Source organism: Scyliorhinus torazame, chromosome 12 (assembly GCF_047496885.1).
Source record: "Scyliorhinus torazame isolate Kashiwa2021f chromosome 12, sScyTor2.1, whole genome shotgun sequence".
In the NCBI taxonomy this organism is placed as follows: Eukaryota; Metazoa; Chordata; class Chondrichthyes; order Carcharhiniformes; family Scyliorhinidae; genus Scyliorhinus; species Scyliorhinus torazame.
The window spans coordinates 151,661,557-151,681,837 of NC_092718.1; the positions used below are offsets into that span (position 1 = coordinate 151,661,557).

General features: G+C 48.5%; 2 long non-coding RNA genes across 2 annotated transcripts in view; one reads left to right on the forward strand and one right to left on the reverse strand.

The window, feature by feature from the left end:
- LOC140387244 (uncharacterized) overlaps nt 1-20,281 on the forward strand; it is a 351,290-nt gene that overhangs the window by 289,377 nt on the left and 41,632 nt on the right. The window lies entirely within an intron of this gene.
- LOC140387245 (uncharacterized) overlaps nt 3,580-20,281 on the reverse strand; it is a 49,427-nt gene continuing 32,725 nt past the window's right edge. Inside the window, exons 2-3 of the long non-coding RNA XR_011933804.1 lie at nt 4,395-4,704; nt 3,580-3,708 (exon numbers count right to left, since the gene is read on the reverse strand). This is a non-coding gene — a long non-coding RNA (uncharacterized lncRNA). The remainder of the gene's footprint in view (nt 3,709-4,394; nt 4,705-20,281) is intronic.

Here is a 20,281-nt window from a genome sequence, read left to right on the forward strand (position 1 = left end):
CTGCCAATTTGCACATGTCCGACATCTTCAATTCTGTACTGCAAAATGAGGTGGATGCTGGATGACAATTGGAGTTGAGGGGCGAAATTCTCCCCAAACAGCGCGATGTCCGCCGACTGGCGCCCAAAACGGCGCCAATCAGACGGGCATCGCCCCGCCCCAAAGGTGCGGAATGCTCCGCATCTTTGGGGGCCGAGCCCCAACATTGAGGGGCTAGGTCGGCGCCGGAGGGATTTCCGCCCCGCCAGCTGGCGGAAATGGCCCTTGTTGCCCCGCCAGCTGGCGCGGAAATGACATGTCGGGGCGGCGCATGCGCGGGAGCGTCAGCGGCCGCTGACAGTTTCCCGTGCATGCGCAATGGGGAGAGTCTCTTCCGCCTCCGCCATGGTGGAGACCGTTGCGGAGGCGGAAGGGAAAGAGTGCCCCCACGGCACAGACCGGCCCGCGGATTGGTGGGTCCCGATCGCGGGCCAGGCCACCATGGGGGCACCCCCCAGGGTCAGATCGCCCCGCGCCCCCCCCCAGGACCCCAGAGCCCGCCCACGCCGCCTTGTCCCGCCGGTAAATAGGTACTCTAATTTACGCCGGCGGGACAGGCAATTTATCGGCGGGACTTCGGCCCATCCGAGCCGGAGAATCGAGCGGGGGGGGGCCCGCCAACCGGCGCGGCCCGATTCCCGCCCCCGCCGAATATCCCGTACCGGAGACTTCGGCAACTGGCGGGGGCGGGATTTACGGCGGCCAACGGCCGCTGGGGGGTCGGAGAATGATGCCCATGAAGTCTGATATTAATGGACTTTTGTTGGGTGTGATGAACGGTTACTGCCTTGTCATCATGTAAGGTGATGTCCCCTTTAAGACCGGGCTTGGAACCCTGGGGACTCCGCCTCTGGCTCTGCCCATCTGTGAGCCATATGTAAGGGGCTGCCTTGTGGGTTGTGCAGCAGTTAGCACACGTCTCGGCTCTAGCATAGTTCTTAGTCTATTAAAGCCTTCTTTACCGTTTACACTCTAAGCGTCATTATTGAGGGTACCTCAATTTAATAGAATAAACTAGATCAGGATGGATGCAGGCCTAAAACCAGAGAAGCTCAACCTGGAAGCACGGACACCGGAGGCAAAGGAAATTTTTAAATACTGGCTGCGGTGCTTCGAGGCCTACCTGGACTCCTCAGAGATTCCCATCCTGGGGCAACGCAAGCTGAGCCTACTCCACGCCCGGGTGAGTCACAGAATCTCCACCACGCTCGAAAAGGCGACGACTTATGAAGAGGCGGTCGAGTTACTCCGCAAGCGGTTTGTCAAACCCATCAACGAGGTACACGCCAGGTATCTGCTCTCTACCTGCCGGCAGCGCTCGGGGCAATCGGTAGACGAATTTGTCGAGAAACTCACCGCGCTTGCCAGGGACTGTGACCACCAGGATATGACAGGGGAAGTCCATATGAACCTGCACATCAGAGACGCTTTCGTGTCCGGCACCCGCTCGACCTACATCCGGCAGCGGCTGCTCGAAAACGGGGCAAAAGACCTCCAGGACACGCTAACGCTCGCCTCCTCGCTGGAAGTGGCCTGACATAACTTGGGTACGTACCCCGCGGACTCTGCGAGCCCCCCCCCCCCGGACTTCCTCAGACTCAGCCGTATTACAGGCCTGCGCCACGCAGCGACCCGCTCACCATGGGGGCATACCGTGCTACTTCTGCGGACAGGGCCAGTATCCACGCCCACGCTGCCCAGCCCGCTCCGCAATCTGCAGCGACTGCGGGAAGAAGGGGCATTTTGCAAGGGTCTGCCTGGCCAGACCCAGGGGCCAGAAAAAAAAAGAACAGCCAGCCCGAAAATCAGGCTCTCAGGCCCGCAGGCCTCGCAATGCGGCTGCGCACCGACCCGACACGCCCCCTTCTGACACGTCATCAGCCTTGTGCGAATCATGGAAGCAGCCATCTTGCCGGCGGCCATCTTCTCGACCCGACACGCGCAGCCGACAGCGGCCATTTTATGAGTCCGACTCGGCTGAGGACTCAGACTAGCCGCGAGTGGGAGCGATCACCCTTGACCAAACTCGGCCAAAGCACCTGCAGAACTCTATGATGCAGGTCCAGGTCAACGGGCGCGGCACTGCATGCCTCTTCGACACCGGGAGCACGGAGAGCTTTATCCATCCTGAAATGGTAAGGCGCTGCTCCCTACGCACCCATCCCGCATCCTAAACCATAGCACTCGCATCTGTGCCCCACTCGGTACAAATCAAGGGGTACTGTATTGCGGATCTCTCGATCCAGGGCGCCAAATACACCCGTTTCAAATTTTATATCCTCCCTCACCTCTGTGCCCCCCTGCTGCTCAGACTGGATTTCCAGTGCAGCCACCGAAGCCTGACACTGAAGTTCGGCGGACCCTTGCCCCCCCTCACGGTATGCAGCCTTGCGACACTGAAAGTCGCACCCCCCTCTCTATTCGCGAACCTCACTCCCGACTGCAAGCCCGTCGCCACCAGGAGCCGGCGCTACAGTGCCCAAGATATGACTTTTATCAAGTCAGAGGTCCAGCGTTTACTGGGAGAAGGGGGTCATCGAGGCTAGCATCAGCCCTTGGAGAGCGCAAGTGGTGGTAGTCCGGTCCGGGGAGAAGAAACGGATGGTCGTGGATTATAGCCAGACCATAAGCCGATTCACGCAGCTTGACATCTTCAATTCTGTACTGCAAAATTAGGTGGATGCTGGATGTCAATTGGAGTTATCAAGTCTGCTATTAATGGACTTTTGTTGGGTAAGACTGTCAAAGGATGGGAAGCCAAGGTAGGTAAATAGAGTTGAATTTCAAATCTGCTGTGATTGAATTGAGTGGTGGAACATACGAGGAGTTGAATGGTCTCTTCCTGTTCCTATGGAGTACCCAGTTTGTCTATGGTCAGGAAGAAAAGCTGTCAGGGCAGCACAGTGGTGCAGTGGGTTAGCTCTGCTGCCCCACGGCGCCGAGATCCCAGGTTCGATCCCGGCTCTTGGTCACTGTCCATGTGGAGTTTGCACATTCACCCCGTGCCTGTCTGGGTTTCGCCCCCACAATCCAAAGATGTGCAGGCTAGGTGGATTGGCTATGCTAAATGGCTCCTTCATTGGAAAAGAAAATGAATTGGGTACTCTAAATATATAAAAACAAAAGGAAGAAAAGCTGTCTGGTGAAAGCACTCGTATTTACATAGAGTCCACAAAAACAAACCATTCAGTCCATCTAGTATATGCTACACAGGCCTCCTCCCTCTCTTCACTTAACCCTAGCAGTATAACCTTCCATGAAATGCATGCTCCTTTTCGAGAGAAACAAACTTGCAGCAACACTGTGAAAGCATTGAATCTTAACCACTGGACAGTGAAGGAATTTACTAATGGTAGCAGTGTTACCGACACAAGTGTTAGACTATGGTCCAGGTCTTTAGTGCAAAGGATTCCAGGCCCGTCAACAATCAAACACAACTGGAGGTCAAATCATTGCTAAAGTGACTGTCATTGTAAATAAAGGACCAGCCAACAGAAACATAGGGCCATAACTTCCTTGACATACCTCAAACCCACCTCGGTCACTCCTTTGGCTCCAATAGTGGGCCTCCAACATCAGTGCCTCCTCTTCTAGTGGGGTGAGGGTGGTCATTTGGGGCTGATCACCCCCCGATCCTGGTCCTTTCCCCGTATTGTACATTCTCTTTGCCTGGAAATGGGAAAGGATATTGTAGGAACTATGCTCTGCTGGAATCATTCCTTCCAATGTCTGGCCAACATGTACTTTCTCAGAGACCAACATTTCTCAATGCTCCTTGCCAGCTAACAGGTGCTGCAGTTCAGAAGCCCCCCCCCCCCCCCCCCCGCCCCCCCAGCAGCTGCTGCCCTCAGCTGCAGCCTCCACCTAGGCTGGTTTTGTGTAGTTGGGAGACCCTGGGCTGGATTTTGAGGCCAGGTCCGGAGGAAATGTGGCGTTTAACGTGGGAAAAATCGGGGAGGCCGCAGCACCGATTCTCCGACCGGTGAGGGGCTAGCAACCGCGCCACGTAAAATGCACAGCCTTCCCGATATAAACGCCTGGAGAATTGCTGGATCTGTGGCCGCGCTTGCGCACGGTGACGACCTGCAGCGGTCACGCCGTACAGCACGGCGCCGGCTGCGCACGGATCCGACCTGCCAGATAGTGCCCCCCTGGCCACACCCTGGCCACTCCCGGCCAACCCCCCCCACCCCCCAGTCTCCCCAACCCTCGCCGAAGCCCCCCGGCCAGCAGCACGGCTCCCTCCCAACTGTGGACACAGTTGGGGGCGGAGCACTGCCTTTCCTCCCAGGCAGTGATTCCAGAATAATTCCCTACTCGCACAAAGGTCACCCACATTTAAACCAAACTCTTACCTGCTGTAATACTTCAAAGGATTTAAAAGTCTTCCTGCATCCCCCCCAAACAATGATTTCTGTTGCCGCTGCCAAAGTGCCGGGGGTGTCTTTCAAATGGACCGCCTTGACCAATTTCCGGTTCATGGCCTGATTGGGTGGGCTCTTCCTCTGAGCTGTTGGCCTGTTTCCCACGGGGCAGATGTTAATTGGGTAAAAGATGCATTATCGGGAGTCTTTCAACGCGGGGGCAGCAGTAGGTAACACGTCCACTTCCGAGTCGAACTCTCACACACCGCCAAACAGAAAATTCAGCCCTGGGTTAGGAAAGCTGGTGTTGAATGAAAAGATGAAAGAAACCTCACATTAAATTTCCATTTAATTCTACTGCATAAAAGAATTTCCTGTGCCTTAACTGCTTCTGTTATAATATGGAGAAGCAAGGTCAAATATGAGGCGGCAATTAGCTTCACACACTTATAATATGAAGTTTATTTTCAATTGCAAATCAGTGATGAAAGAGATGGAGAGGAAAAGGTTTTCCATTAACGGGATTTCTCTCAGTATTTAGTCCACTTCACTGTCATTGAACTGTTGAGAACAATTGATCAGGTCACGGCATCTTTTGTGAATGGCTGTCAGCATTGAACATGCTCAATATTTCTTTGCATTTAGCACTTGTATCAAATTACAGGGACGTAAATGCAGCAGATTTTCTAATCGAGAACCATTCCAAGTTCATCAAAGAGACTAGCCCAAACAAAGCAGTACACCAGCAAACCTCTCTAAAAGTGCCAACAGCATCAGTACATGGGAATTCCCCGGTGCATATTCTGCAATGATGTGACTAAAGCAAAGACCTGGGACGGGATTCTCCGACCCCCCCCGCCGGGTCGGAGAATCGCCGGGGGCTGGCGTGAATCCCGCCCCCGCCGGTTGCCGAATTCTCCGGCACCGGATATTTGGCGGGGACGGGAATCACGCCGCGCCGGTTGGCGGCCCCCCCCCCCCCCCCGGCGATTCTCCGGCCCGCGATGGGCCGAAGTCCCGCCGCTGTCAACCCACGCCAGCCGGCGTGGATTGAACCACCTTTGTGACGGTGGGACACGGCGGCGCGGGCGGGCTCCGGGGTCCTGGGGGGGGCGCGGGGCGATCTGGCCCCGGGGGGGGGGGGTGCCCCCACGGTGGCCTGGCCCACGATCGGGGCCCACCAATCCGCGGGCGGGCCTGTGCCGTGGGGGCACTATTTTCCTTCTGCCTTCGCCATGGTCTCCACCATGGCGGAGGCGGAAGAGACCCCCTCCACTGCGCATGCGTGGGGATGCCGTGAGCGGCCGCTGACGCTCTCGCTCATGCGCCACCCGGCAATGTCATTTCCGCGCCAGCTGGCGGGGCACCAAAGGCCTTTCCCGCCAGCTGGCGGGGCGGAAATCAGTCCGGCGCGGGCCTAGCCCCTCGAGGTGAGGGCTCAGCCCCATAAGATGCGAAGACTTCCGCACCTTTGCCGGAACGATTCATGCCGTTTTTGGCGCCGGTCGGCGGACATTGCGCCGATATCGGAGAATCCCGCCCCTGGCTATTTATTTCACTGGCTGATGGACCGAGACGGGGCAGGGACAGATATTGGCTTGGAGGGGTAGGTTGACAGCCCCCTTGTGATTAGAAGGTCAGCTAGGGTTGGATAAGATGATGAACCTGTGACTGGGACAGCATGAGGGGAGATGGTGGAAATGGGTGGAAACCATGGCAAGGCTATAGAATTTGTGACAAGCACTGAAGCCAATGTAGGAGGTCTTGTGGCATGGTGGGTAATGCCCCTGCCTCTGAGCAATAAGCTCTGGGTTCGAGACCCGCTCCAGGACATGATGACCAAGGAAGGTGCGATCGCAACGCAGCCAAACAGTTTGAGCATCAACCTACAAATCCTTCCAACACTCGGCAATGACAGGTGCTAAGAGTGGAAGAGATTCCTGGTCAGCCATGAGATGGAAAGGAAGTTGGAGTTTCTACCATCACTATTCATAGCTCCTGACTACAACATACAGATAAAAGATATCTTTCCACAGGAACCTGGACTCCCTGAGTGAACTATAGCACTGATGTCAAATAATTTGACTTCCCATCATGCAAATGGAAGAAATTGCAGCACAATAAAGGAATGAAAATAAATGGTGGAAGGGGTGGGCATGTGGTGGACGTTGGCGGGGGTTACCAATGTGGATGTTTTGGTGCTATGACAAGGGCAGCAACTTGATTCAATCAGAGAGTTGTGGGGAAAGCAACATGGATTAGCAAGCGACAACCTGGACTTGTGACTGAAGGGAGTTTGGAGATGGCACGGGCGTTTGAAAGGACAGAGGATGCGAGGTGTGGGAGGGGGTTGTTTCAAGGATAGAAGTTTGGAGGAGGTGGGGTGGGGGGGTCAAGGGTGGCTTTCTGGATGGGGGTGGTCAATGGTGGGCTTTTGGAGGAGGTGGGGTGGGGGAGTCAAGAGTGGACTTTTGGGGAGGGAGGGGGAGTCAAGAGTTGACTTTTGGAGGAGGTAGGGTGGGGGGTTAAGGAAATGTGCCAAAGGTGCAGCAAATATAAAGCAAATAACCTGACAAATTACACCAGAATATATCCCAAAATGCACAACAAATCTGAGAAATGTTACTGGGAATCCATTTAATTAAATTGCTTGGTGTGAAGCCTTAGGACTGATCAAAGTGGTGTCACTGAAGATTTGCAAACAGTGATTCTGGTGTGCATACTCAGTGTAAAACCTGGAAATGCAATATATTATCTAAACCTCACATCTGCCTCAATCACAATAAATTAGTTTTGAGCTGTTGATAATCTCTGAATGTAGATTTCCACATTTATCTGATAAAAAAGAAAGTGGCACTCTATACTGTGGAGCACTGAAGGATGTTAAAAAAGGAGAATTAATTTTGCTTTGTTTGTGAACTCAGCATTGCTGAAATTACAAACTAATCCTTCCTTAGGTTTGACCCCGTGGACCTGCCTGCTGAAAGCTTTCAAAACAAAGCTATCAGGCCATTATCCTAATCTTCCAATAAAAAGAACAGCTCCTTCCTTTGTATTACATAGAAAAAGAGGCAGAGTCACGTTTGACTAGTGATAAGAGTCTTTCTAAGCATGATTTGTGGGTATTGTTTGTTTCTGCCTGTAAGATGTGATGAATGTAGGAATTTCAGTTATATATTGGGTGGGATTTCCGTCGGCTGAAGCCGGAATAGGGAAAGGAGATTGGGTGGAGAATTGCCCGTAAGGCCAAAATTGTGGCTAGCGCCGAGGGCCCAACAGAATGCCGTGCTTCGGTGCCACCACAGCGGCGCCAATGCGCTCTACTCCGCACGTATAGTAAACGCCATCCGTTTATCATTAGCGGGCCCGACCCGTTTTCTCCGGAGCTCCGGGGATGCTATGCCTCCGCCGAAAGGAATTACTGACGGAGAGTTTCACTTGTGGTTTCAAAAATCGGGAAACAGGCGCTATGGACGATGAGGGAGGAAGACGAGGTAGGACATGCAGAGGCGTGACCGTGGACGGCTGGCGGGGGGCGGGGGGGGGGGGCAGGGGGGACGTTTCTCAGGACCGGGGGGGGGGTGCGGGTGGGGGAGCAGTGGGTGAAGGTGTCGGGAGCAAACGTGCATGATGTGCATCTCATGGTCACACACCAGCTGCACGTTCATCGAGTGGAATCCCTTTTGGCTTGTCGCGGTTCTGCTGCGGTGAGGGACCGCAGGTTCGGTGGTCCCCCTCCGGCCTTTTCCCTCTCCCGGAGGTTGTGGGCCACCTTCTCCTGGGGGGGGGGGGGGGGTTGGGTGGACAGAAAGCCCCTGGCCATGGCTGCTGGCATTTGGTGCAGGGTGGGGAGTGGTGCACGCTGCCGGCAGATGGGGTCCGGTCGTCCTCTGTTTGGGGTGGGGGGTTAAGGGTGTGTGGGACAGGAGTCATGCCAGGTGTTGGCTACTCACCCTGGCTGCCCTGAGGAGTTATGCAGTTTTTTGTGGCAATGCTGTCCGGTCCTGGCTGTGGGGCTCATGGCGCTCATGGCATCTGCCATCTGTGCCCAGGCCCGGTGAGTGGCAAAGGGTCGCAGCATCCTTTGCCACCCCAGGGTACAGGGTAGTCAGCCTCTCCTCCATGGCATCCCACAAAGTCTCTAGCTCTGTGTCTGCTAACCGGGGTACTGCTCTCAATGCTGCCATCTTGTTGGCTGGGATGAGTGTATGCGTGGAGTGGAGTGCTGACATGTGGTTGCAGCTTGTCAGCCTTGCAAGTGTCTGTTCCAACCCCAGAGAACCTGACACCGTTTCTCATTGGAATCGATAGTGTTCCACATGGTGCCAGTGCTAGCCCATTAACGGTTGATGAATTGCTCAAGGTCTAGCAGCAATTCTGCTGTCATAGAAGTCCAGCGATTCAGTCCCGGCATTAACACTTAGGGCTGAATTCTCCGCCATCGGAATTCTCCATTTTATCGGCAACCCGGAGGTTTCCCGCGACATGGGGCTGCCCCACAATGGGAACCCCATTGACCAGTCGGCGGGACAGAGAAACCCACCCTTATTCTCTGAAATAGAGAATCTGCCCATTATATTATCTGTATTTGGTGCAGTAAAGGTTAAAGCCCTAGAATAGTCATGTTTTAAAGATTCCTGGTTTGAAAACCTGGGAGCCCAAGGTGCAATTAAAGCATCATACAAAACTTGGGCTAATGCAGTTTTGTTTGGATTAAGGGGTACCCTGTGGAGTTAATTAGATTTCAGCTTGGTAAGATGATGTCATTATTGGGTGGAGGTAAGATATCAGGCACTGTACAGAAAAGCCGATCAGTTGAGTTTTAAATAATAGTAATTTTTATTATCGTCACAAAGAGGCTTACATTAACACTGCAATGAAGTTACTGTAAAAATCCCCTAGTCGCCACATTCCGGCGCCTGTTCGGGTATACAGAGGTGTAATTCAGAATATCCAATTCACCTGACAAGCTTTCTGAATTTGTGGGAGGAAACCGGAGCACCCGGAGGAAACCCACGCAGACATGGGGAGAATGTGCAGACTCCACACAGACAGTGGCCCAAGCGGGAATTGAACCTTGGACCCTTGCGCTGTGAAACAACAGTGCTAACCATTGTGTTACCCTGCCGTCAAGAGCTGTGAGCAGAAGTCAAGCATTTTGATCTCACTGCAGTTCAATTAAATATATATGTGGAGACAGATTAGCAATTTATTTCCAAGCAGTTCAGAGTTGTCTGATTAAGTGGTGAGCTGAAACAAGTTGGGATCATCATCTGAAGAAATATAGCCAGAGTTTCTGCATTGTTCTGACAGGAGACAGGTCTTTTCGTTAAAGCAGTATCAAAAGATCTCTCTTTCTCAAAATAGAGTATCCAGACATCTCTGTAAAGCAGACATTCCCGAGTGCTAATTGTATTTAACAGTGGATTGAGAGCTGAGATGTGTTTTTTCCTGTTTGAGTGGGAATAAAGATAGCTGTTCAGGGTTATTGTGTCACTGCATTGATTAGCATTGTTTAAGAAGTAATTGTAAGCTATTGATGTGTGTGAAGTTAAAGATATTTTAATACTGTGTTAGTAATAAAGTTTGTTTTATTTCCTCGTGTAATCATCCCTGGAGCGAGGTATACTTTCCTCACAGTCATACAAAATTAAAATAAAATATTGGGTTTCTGTCCAGCATCCTAGCCACTGGTGGGGTCTGATCCGGAATCATAATAAAAGTGATATATGTGCTGTATCGGTGTATCAACTATGTGTTGTGTTTGTGTGCTATATGTCTGTACATGTGTGCGTACACACAGAGTAGGTTAAAAATTGGCTTTCCACATTTATTGGGTGTGGGAGTCAAGATTAACGACCTACCCACAAGGGTTCTGTTGGGGGTGGACAGCAAGCAAACTTAGTACTGCCACCTCATTATCATAATTATAATGTTGGGTTAAGTATCTTTTTTTTAAGTATCCCTGGCTAGACCAGCATTTATTTCCCACTCCTCATTGCCCTTGAGAAGCTGGTGCTGAGCTGTATTCTTAAACTGCTGCAGTCCCTGTAGTGGAGGTACACCAACAGTGCTGTTAGGGAGGAAGGTCCACGATTTTGACCCAGTGACAGTGAAGGAATGACAGATATATTTCCACATCAGGATGGTGAGTTACTTGGAGGGTAACTTCCAGGCGGTGGTGTTCCCATGTGTTTAATGCCCTTGTCCTTTTGGGTGGGTTGTTAGTTTGGAAGATTCTGTTGAAGGAATCTTGGTGAGTTTTTGCAGTGCATCTTGTAGATGGTACACACTGCTGCTACTGTGCATCACTAGTGGAGGACGTGGATGTTGATGGTAGAAGGGATAGTAATTAATGCGGCTACTTTGTCCTGGATGGTGTCAAACTTCTTGCGTGTTGTTGGAGCTGCACTCACCCAAGCAAGTGAAGAGCATGCCATTGTGCTGCTGACTTGTGCCTTGCAGATGGTGGCCAGGCTTTCTGGAGTTAGGAGGTGAGTTGAACTACCTTGTGTTCTGCAGGGGCTGAACACCAATAGCACATGGCGCAGCCTGCCTTCTGCTCTTAAAGGCAGTCTGTCCCTCTTAAAGGGAAGCTACATGGAATAATATTGCTCTAAAAGTTGTGGATGCTAAGATTGAGGTTGGTAGATTCTTGTAAGGTAATGTTATCAAGGGATATGGAGTAAAGGCAAGGAAATGGAATTGAAGCACAGAGTAGTCATAATTTAATAGAATAGTGGAACATGCTTTAGGGCTGAATAACCTATTCCTGAACCCATGCACAAAGCTCTAGTTACATGAAAGTTACCTTTCCTCTGGCTACAAGCTTGATCCTCTGGCCCTATCTGTCAATTGTTTTCAAGTCAAAAGTGCAAGTGTTTTAAATGTCTTCAGATTAATGAAACAATGACTTCATTTATGTAGCACTTTTAAGATAGCAACACATCCAAAGATACTCCAAAGGATTGACTATCAAAGAATATTAAACAAGGAATCTTTAGTGCAGGTGACCAAGGGCTTGGCCATTGGTTTTGTGGAACGTCTTAAAAGAGGTGATATTGGTAGAGAGGCAGAGAGATTTAGCGAGGAAATTCCAAAGTTTAAGGTCCAGGCCGCTGAAACAACCAACAAAAGCAAGTGATAAAAATCAGGGATGTGTGTGAATCAGAACTGGAGGAGTGCAGGGAGCTTGATGGGTTTAGGCACTGGAGTAGGTTACAGAGATGGAAAGTGTTTGCATTAACCTTACAAGATCTTAAAGTAAGGGAACACTGAGGAGGCAGTGATCATAATATGGTAGAATTCAATCTCCAATTTGAAAGAAAGAAGTTAGAATCAGATGTAAAGGTGTTACAGTTAAATAAAGGTAACTACAGGGGCATGATGGCAGAACTGACGAAAATCGACTGGGAGCAGAGCCTAGTGGGAAAGACAGTAGAACAGCAATGGCAGGAGTTTCTGGGAGTAATTGAGGACACAGTACAGAGGTTCATCCCAAAGAAAAGAAGGTTATCAGAGGGGGGATTAGGCAGCCATGGCTGACAAAGGAAGTTAGGGAATGCATCAAAGCAAAAGAGAAAGCCTATAATGTGGCAAAGAGTAGTGGGAAGTCAGAAGATTGGGAAGGCTACAAAAACAAAAAGAGGATACCAAAGAGAGAAATAAGGAAAGAGAGGATCAAATATGAAGGTAGGCTAGCCAGTAACATTAGGAATAATAGTAAAAGTTTCTTTAAATACATTAAAAACAAACGGGAGGCAAAAGTAGACATTGGGCCGCTCCAAAATGACACTGGTAATTTTGTGATGGGAGACAAGGAAATAGCTGAGGAACTAAATAAGTACTTTGCGTCAGTCTTCACAGTAGAAGACATGAGTAATATCCCAACAATTCAGGAGAGTCAGGGGGCAGAGTTGAATATGGTAGCCATCACAAAGGAGAAAGTGCTAGAGAAACTAAGAGGTCTAAAAATTGATAAATCTCCGGGCCCAGATGGGCTACATCCTAAAATTCTAAAGGAGATAGCTGAAGAAATAGTGCAGGCGTTAGTTATGATCTTTCAAAAGTCACTGGAGTCAGGGAAAGTCCCAGAGGATTGGAAAATCACTGTTGTAACCCCCCTGTTCAAGAAGGGAACAAGGAAAAAGATGGAAAATTATAGGCCAATTGGCCTAACCTCGGTTGTTGGCAAGATTCGAGAATCCATTGTTAAGGATGAGATTTCTAAATTCTTGGAAGTGCAGGGTCGGATTAGGACAAGTCAGCATGGATTTAGTAAGGGGAGGTCGTGCCTGACAAACCTGTTAGAGTTCTTTGAAGAGATAACAAATAGGTTAGACCAAGGAGAGCCAATGGATGTTATCTATCTTGACTTCCATAAGGCCTTTGATAAGGTGCCTCATGGGAGACTGCTGAGTAAAATAAGGGCCCATGGTATTCGAGGCAAGGTACTAACATGGATTGATGATTGGCTGTCAGGCAGAAGGCAGAGAGTTGGGATATAAGGTTCTTTTTCGGAATGGCAACCCCGGTGACGAGTGGTGTCCCGCAGGGTTCAGTGTTGGGGCCATAGCTGTTCTCTTTATATATTAACGATCTAGATGATGGGACTGGGGGCATTCTGGCTAAGTTTGCCGATGCTACAAAGATAGGTGGAGGGGCAGGTAGTATGGAGGAGATGGGGAGGCTGCAGAAAGATTTCGACAGTTTAGGAGAGTGGTCCAAGAAATGGCTGATGAAATTCAACGTGGGCAAGTGCGAGGTCTTGCACTTTGGAAAAAAGAATAGAGGCATGGACTCTTTTCTAAACGGTGACAAAATTCATAATGCTGACGTGCAAAGGGACTTGGGAGTCCTAGTCCAGGATTCTCTAAAGGTAAACTTGCAGGTTGAGTCCGTAATTAAGAAAGCAAATGCAATGTTGTCATTTATCTCAAGAGGCATGGAATATAAAAGCAGGGATGTACTTCTGAAGCTCTACAAAGCATTAGTTAGGCCCCATTTAGAATACTGTGAGCAATTTTGGGCCCCACACCTCAGGAAGGACATACTGGCACTGGAGCGGGTCCAGCGGAGATTCACACGGATTATCCCAGGAATGGTAGGCCTAACATACGATGAACGTCTGAGGATCCTGGGATTATATTCATTGGAGTTTAGGAGGTTGAGGGGAGATCTAATAGAAACTTACAAGATAATGAATGGCTTAGATAGGGTGGACGTAGGGAAGTTGTTTCCATTAGCAGGGGAGACTAGGACCCGGGGGCACAGCCTAAGAATAAAAGGGAGTCACTTTAGAACAGAGATGAGGAGAAATTTCTTCAGCCAGAGAGTGGTGGGTCTGTGGAATTCATTGCCACAGAGGGTGGTGGAAGCCGGGACGTTGAGAGTTTTTAAGACAGAAGTTGATAAATTCTTGATTTCTCGAGGAATTAAGGGCGATGGAGAGAGAGCGGGTAAATGGAGTTGAAATCAGCCATGATTGAATGGTGGAGTGGACTCGATGGGCCGAATAGCCTTACTTCCGCTCCTATGTCTTATGGTCTTAAGGAGCTAAAGGGCTTGGTTTCCTAGGGAAGTCTGGGAATTCCATCACCCAAACGTCAAACGTGCTCCATTGAAATAGTAGAAAGATAAGACTGCTCTCCCCGGACTGGAAATTAATGATCCAGTCTATATGAGATGAAGCTGTATCAGGCCCACATTGAAGGACTTCACCCCCAATATAAATGCAACTTTCAAGCTCTGTCAACCAAGGAAATTCAGCTCATTAACTTTGGCTGCTTGAGTGATCGCAGTACTTCAGTTGTGTCTATAAATTCTGTTTGCTCCCACTCATTAACGGCCTCAAAACAGTTGCCTTGATTAATAGCATTCATATTAATCAGAGAGCTCTATCTGACAAGACTTCCTTTCGAACCACAGTTCTCTCCCTCTCCTTTGGCACATTAAAACTGTGGACCTTGCTGTCCTCCAAGAACCACCATGGGGCGGCAGAGTGCCACAATGGCTGGCACTGCTGCCTCACAGCGCCAGAGACCAGGGTTCAATTCCGGCCTTGAGTGACTATCCGTGTGGAGTTTGCTTTCTCCCCATGTCTGCTTGGGTTTCCTCCCACAGCCCAAAGATGTGCAGGTTAGATGGATTGGCCGTGCTAAATTGCTTCTTAGTATCCAAGGATGCACAGGTTAAGTGGGGTCGCAGGGATAAGGGGGTAGGGTGGGGGAGTGGGCCTACTAGGGTGCTCTTTCAGAGTGTCGCTGCAGAATGGCCAAATGGTCTCCTTCCGCACTGAAGGAATTCTATGGCTCTATTGCTCTACAGCTTGTAGGCAAGTTCAGTAGCATATTTATCAATATTGATGGAAGGCAATGGTGCAGTGATATTGTCAGTCGACGAGTAATCCAGAGACCCAGAGCAATGTTCTGGGGACCCGGGTTTGATTCCCCACATGGCAGATATTGAAATTTGAATTCAATACAAATTTGGATTTGAAAGTCTCACGATGACCATGAAACCGTTGACAATTGTTGTAAAAACCCATCTGGTTCACTAATGTTCTTTAAGGAAGGAAATTACAGTAAAATGATAGTGTAGATTTATTTGTTCTCAAGGGCAGCACGGTAGCATTGTGGATAGCACAATTGCTTCACAGCTCCAGGGTCCCAGGTTCGATTCCGGCTTGGGTCACTGTCTGTGCGGAGTCTGCACGTCCTCCCCGTGTCTGCGTGGGTTTCCTCCGGGTGCTCCGGTTTCCTCCCACAGTCCAAAGATGTGCAGGTTAGGTGAATTGGCCAATGATAAATTGCCCTTAATGTCCAAATTGCCCTTGGTGTTGGGTGGAAGTGTTGAGTTTGGGTAGGGTGCTCTTTCCAAGAGCTGGTGCAGACTCAAAGGGCCGAATGGCCTCCTTCTGCACTGTAAATTCAATGTTAATCTATGATTAATCTAGGACAAAGGTTCGGCACAACATCGTGGGCCGAAGGGCCTGTTCTGTGCTGTATTTTTCTATGTTCTATGAAATCTGTCATATTTACCTGGTGTAGAAGGGATTTTAGTTGGCGGATTAGCTGCCTTAATACTCTGCATTCATTTTAACCGGCTGCTTGACTATATTTAATGGAAATAGGCATTTGGCAAAGCATGATGGATATTTAGCCTTATTTTTTAGTCAAGAGGTTCGGTATGAAACAGTCAGAAGGTCATACAATGTAAACAAGCATACAGCTGCACACTGTTTTGCTGATAGCAGACAATTGTTATTTCACTTAGGCGAGGAACTCAAGGCCTGCTTGTTTTTTCTGTCTTTCTGCTTATCTAAAGAATGCATTTTGTCCGAGATATTGCTTATTGTAATATATAAATTGCTTGCCTTACCTCTGTAGAGAGGACATTTGGAATAACTTTGGTCTATCTAATCCCCCCTACGAACACGAACTTCGTGTTAAATAAAGGACCTTTAGCGAAAACTCGAAGTGCTGACTATTATTTTCTTCAACACCTGGCCTGGCCTACATGTAAGTCCAGACCCACAGCAATGATGTTGACTCCTAAATGCCACTCAGTTCAAGGGCAATTAGGGATGGGCAATAAATGCAGGCCCAAACAGCGACGCTCACATCCCATGAACAAATAAAAAAGAGATATAAAGCTCTATGGTGGAAAGATCATGTGCTCCAAATGTGTAGCCTAAGCCCAGCAGCCATTATGATGCATGATGAACTTCCCTCGGTCTCTTCCTCTGCTCACCTGAAAATAAACAGTTTAGAACAAGCCAACTGGGAAATCAGGCAGGGCTTTAAGATGGCAAAAATACATCATAGTTAAGATCTACTTGCGATAGGGCAACGAGCCTGTGTCTGGAGAAGACATTTAATATAGATAAATGTTGTGCTATTTATCTGGTAGGATAATATCAGGCATGGGTCACCATGTAGGGTTGCTTGTGAGCGGGCAAATGACCTGTTTCTGATAGTTGTGGAGCTATGGCAGGTAAAAGAAATTGAGGTTAAAGGGCAGCCATGATCTAATTGAATGGCAGAGAAGGTTCCAGGGGTTCCATGACCTATTCCAGTGCCTATAAGTCTACTGAATCCATTGAAGGTTTCATGACATGGAATCTGTTGAAGTCAGATTTAGAAAGAAGGTTTTTAGACAAAAGGTACCCATTAGTTTAGATGCCTGTATAAGAGGCAATTTGTAGGAATAGATAGTGTATAAACAATGCGTGTGATTTTATAACCTAAGAATTACTAATATCAGAAAGGACAGACATACAATTAAAAAGAAGTTACACAAAATGGCTGTTAGCTGAGTTGACAATACTAAAGACACAAAATGGCTTTTAGCTGAATTAGCCACATTCCTGAACAACCATTAGCTGATTTAAGTTGCAAACTGGTATAAATAACATAAGACATTGAATGGGAAACAGATATGGGAGATTCTAGGGAGGCAGGCACAGAGAAATACAAGGATCATTGTTCATTCTTGCCAGCCCAAGGTCACCGATGCAAGCAGGAGAGATAAATTTAACAGTTAGTATGATGACTTCTTCATGAAGTCAGGGGCTGGTAAGGTACCAACTCACTTTACGTAATGTCAAATTTAATTGGATATCTAACTCATGTATGTAATCTACAATCAGTATTATTGGACAAGATCCAGCCGGAATGGGCTGTGTAGCTGTTTTGAAAAATGTATAAGAATGGATGTTTTCCTTTGTTCGGTGGAGAGACAGTCTGGGACTTTAACAGACGCCATCTCCCTGCCGTCGAAATAAACTGCTTGATGCGAGGACCAGCAGGCCTGGTTGTTGAGTGATTTCTTTGCGATCCTCTCCCGCTAACAGGGTCAATGGGCCAAATGGCCTCTTGTAGCGCCATAATGACTCTGACATTGCAGCAAGGCTACTGCAAAAGCAAATTCAATGAAAGCATGAGAACATAAGCAAGAGTGGGCCACTCGGCCCATTGAGCCTATTCTGCCATTCAGTATGGTCAGGGCTGATCGTGGGCTTCAACTGCAATTCCTGCCCATTCCCCCTCATATCCTTCCATTCCCTGAGAGAACAAAATTCTGTTAATCCTCCAGCCTTAAATGTGTCCAATAATGGAACATCCACAACCCTCTGGGGTAGAAAATTCCACCAATTCACAAACTTTCAAACGCTTGGTCCCTTATCCAGAGACTGTGCCCCTGTGCGTTTCAGACTCGCTAAATACTAAAATGTTTTGTCAAGGTGATCAAGGGCAGCATGGTAGCATAGGGGTTAGCACAGTTGCTTCACAGCTCCAGGGTCCCAGGTTCAATTCCCGGCTGGGTCACTGTCTGGGCGGAGTCTGCACGTTCTCCCCATGTGTGCGTGGGTTTCCTCCGGGTGCTCCGGTTTCCTCCCACAGTCCAAAGATGTGCGGGTTAGGTGGATTGGCCATGCTAAATTGCCCTTAGTGTCCAAAAAATGTTAAGTGGGGTTACTGGGTTACGGGGATAGGGTAGATACGTGGGCTTCAGTAGGATGCTCTTTGTTATGGCCAGTGCAGACTCGATGGGCCGAATGGGCCTCCTTCTGCACTGTAAATTCTATGATTCTATGAAAACAAAATGCTTTTCAATATTTTTATAAAATCTTTGTGTGGTCTCCTTGAAAAACTGTGTTGCCGCATCCACTTTTGTTCCCTGCATTTTGGCCTGGATTTTAACAGAGTCGGGATGACTTGAGACCCTTATAATATGGCAGGTGGGTCCTGATTCCAGGATACCCAAACCCATTCCCGGGCTGTCTGATTTTCGGGAATGCCTTTAAAGGGTGTGGGCTGGCTCACGACAAAAGCTGGCACTGGCACTGCCTACTTGGCCATCTCCATTGCAGATGTTTGGGCTCTCAGCTAAGTCTCATTATGCATGCTTGGCTGAGAGACCAGACAATCATTACTTTAATTAAAAGAGCTGCACCCCAGGGAAAACATTATTCAATCTCTGCATCCATTTCACAATGTTTGCTTACACAAGGTCAACTAGATTCAAGGGCTTCTGGTTTCAGCTATTGATATTTTAAAGGATGGGATGATTGACACCACTATTGCATTGTGGAGAATTTTTAAAAACTTAGTGAGAAGTGATGACTAATTGATTCTTTGTGCTTTTTTTAACGCATCCTACTGTCACTATAGAGTTCATTGATTCTCTACAATGGACAGGACAATGAGCATGGAAGTACCATAGCTTAGCATAGAGGGCATGAGGGGCCATGGGGGTGGATGGAATGCCATAGCTTGGCATAGGGTCATGTGGGGAAACCTTTGACCCCACCTTTTCAAGGGATCCCTCATGCAGACTGAGGTTCATGACCCATCAGAAGGGTCACGACTCTTTAAAACCCTGGCACAACTCCATGAAAATTGCAGAGGAGTAGAACATGCCGACCTCCACAATGGTGCCGGCCAGGTCAGAAGTGCCAGGTGTGGGTTTTTGATATGAACCAGCCCACATTCTTTAAAGGCACTCCCAAAAATTAGACAGCCCGGGAATAGGATTGGAAATCCCAGGAATGGGTTCCGCCCGCCTTTTTTAAAAGGACTCCTGTATCAGGACTTGAGGAAAACCCCAGCCCGGAAAAACAGAAGCAGCTTCAGAATATAGACTGATATCTAGTTAAAAGGTAAATTTATTGCCCAAATTGTAGGTGTAACAGTACCTAAAGTCACACGTCTCTGCGGGATTCTCCACCGACGGGATTCTTCGCCCCATCGGCAGCGCACCCACGCCCGCGCATTTCCCAATGGCGAGGGGTCGCTCACAATGGGAAATCCCATTGGCCGGCTGTAGGAATATAGGATCCTGCTGCCTGTTGGGGGGTGGGGGGGGGTGCTGGAGAACCCCGCCCCAGGTGTTTTCTGGTGACTTTTTAAAGAGGTTAATTTTCTCTCCACTGAAACATATTCTGTATTTTCTGTTCTCTAAATGCACTTACGGCATTAAAATTAGTTATATAAAAAATTAAAAACCTTCCATGATCATAAGTTCTTAAACACGTATAGCCTAATATGCAGAGTGATGGTTGATGGCTTCCAATTTTAATAAGAGAGAGTGCTTTTCAGTGTGAAAGGGTTTGCATTAACATTCACGCATCTACCTTGAGGTGATCTCATTCCATCTTATGTGTCCATTCAGATAAGCATCCTATCCTTCAGATCAACATTGCTAACAGACATCCAAAACTTTACTAACCATATCCTAACACAGACATGTGTTAGTGAAGCAACATTGACCCAGTCTGGGAACTTCAAAATCCTTACTTTCAAATCCCTTCACAGCTACACCACAAAATTAAACAAGGATGGAGATTATTGGGACCTGACAGTAGTGTTCAATTGTTCTGTGTTTGATTATATGAGTCTGTTTACTATTGATGCTCACTGTGCTTGATTGGTTAAGCCTGGGTGTGGATTCAGAGAAAAGTAAACAAAGCTGACCAAAGAGCTGGGACCGGAGCAAGAAGCAACTATCTGACATTTTAAAACACTGTCAATGAAACCTCTTACACATTGTGGGTCTCCCTATGCCACATGGACTGCAACGGTTCAAGAAGGCAGCTCACCACCACTTCTCAAGGGCGATTAGGGATGGTAGTAAATGCTGGCCTAGCTAACCATACCTACACCCTATGAATGAATAAAAAAAGCATAGAAACTAGTGTAATCTCTGGATAGATCTGAATATGAAATATGCAACACTGACAGCCTACCTAGCTATTTAAATGACCCGATCCCCAATTGGAACAACCTCTTCCTACTCTGTGTTAGGGCATGTCTGGGGAATTTGTTGCATTGTATCGACATCAGAGGAATGTCCAGGCTAAAATATCTGGGGTAATT